The sequence below is a fragment of the Pteropus vampyrus genome, unplaced genomic scaffold, assembly GCF_000151845.1.
Source record: "Pteropus vampyrus isolate Shadow unplaced genomic scaffold, Pvam_2.0 Scaffold716, whole genome shotgun sequence".
Lineage (NCBI taxonomy): Eukaryota > Metazoa > Chordata > Mammalia > Chiroptera > Pteropodidae > Pteropus > Pteropus vampyrus.
In genome coordinates this window covers 97027-98885 of record NW_011889497.1, presented here as the reverse complement: position 1 = coordinate 98885, position 1859 = coordinate 97027, and positions in this window count along the sequence as shown.

Genomic DNA, 1859 nt, shown 5'->3' with positions numbered 1-1859 from the left:
AAAAAGATCGAGAGAGGACAGCAAAAAAACAGTGTGTACACACACAGATTTTAACTTAGCAACAATAAGAAACAGAGCACAAAGCAGAGTGGTTAAAGGGGACAAAAAGAAAGATGAAGTGATTTGAGGGAGGTAGCGTCAATGGGATTGTCTTAAGTGGCACCTGTCATGGATATCCTCTTGTTTATTTGCACTGAGGGTGTATCCCCATAACAAATGAAGTTCTTGTTGCCTTGCTTTTGTTTTTAGCAAACTGGAGATTCCAGTTTTGGCATCCTTTTTAAATTTATTTTTTTCTGACTACAAGCAATTGTTTTTCTAATTAGTTACTATGAGGGCATGTTCACTGATTGAGACCACAAATATTTAATGAGCACCTATAATATACAGGACACTGTCCTAGAATCTAGGAATATGTTAATGAGCAAAATAATGTCCTCCTCTTATTTTCAGGTGATTGAGACAGAAAAGACACACTAACGTGTGCTTTGAATATAACTAAAACAAGAAGGGGAAACAGAGTAGCAACGATGGGCTAAATTAAGGAAGGTCTGTTTGAGTCTCTGATTTTTACCAAAAATCTATATGAAGTAAATTAAGGCATGTAAATATTAGCTGGCCATGGGTGGTGATGGGGGGGAGGACATTCCAGGCCTCTATATAGGGCACACTTGAAATAGTCAAGTAATAAGGGAGTAATGAGAATGAATAGTCTATGTACAGATTCTCAATTAATTTGATTAAAATCTCAGAGTGCTTTCAAAGATATAACACTGTAGTTATTTTTGTTCTATATGGCAAAATATATAGAGAATACCATCATGAGGTACTTTCCCAACATCTGATAAATTTCACCTGAGGACTGAAACCTGTGTACTGTACTTAGGGTGAATTTTAGTTAAAAGAGAATCATGTTAGTTTATAGTCTGAAATTCTTTTATTCATACCAATATCATTTAAAATGTTCTTTCAAGTTGACAACGCATGAAGCATAATCCTCTTCAGCAACAAATTTTTAACTGCAAAGAGGACCAAGGAAAAGTAAAGTGTACTTTGGAGAATTGTACATATCTCTCTAAATGCTGAGAGAAATTGACAATTCAAATTGTGGAATTTCTTACACAGAGATCTTTTTAAAAAAAGAAGGCATACAAATGTCAAAATTGACCTTGCTATAAGCAATCATTGATTAAAAGTCATTTTCCTCATCTCTTTTCCAATGCTCCCAATACTATATGAAAAAATAAAACCCATCTGAAACTATGCATGTGCTATTATGAAAGATTACAATTGTCAGCAAAATCTTGCTTTGTGGCTGGCTACACATTCTTGCAATGTTTTCTATTTATACAGACCTTGAACTGTACATTTGCTTAAACCTGCATACGTCTTTACATATGTTTGGCCAAAGGTGATGTTTCTGAACTAAGTTGAAAGCCTCTGACTGGCAAGAGAGCATCTAACTTGTTTTACGTAGCTCTGAGAACGCTAAACAGAGGCAGGTATTTAAAGGACCATAATGGGCATTGTGACCACCATGGTAAGGCTGTAATAAGCACCCACACACTCAAGTTCCTTATGTCTTCCAGTATCACACTGAAACAAAGAATGCTGAAAATTCTGAAGTAATCTAAAACTACCCTGCTAAATGAATTATAAAGAAATTCATAGAACATCTTAATGAGAAAACATCTGTAGTTTGTAATATGGTGGTGTCTTTTTTCTTTATAAATTTTTAAATTAAATTTATTGAAGTGACATTGGCTAATAAAATTATATAAGTTTCAAGTGTACAATTCAATAATGTGTCATATGTATATTGTATTGTGTGTTCACCACCCAAAGTTGAATTTCCTTCC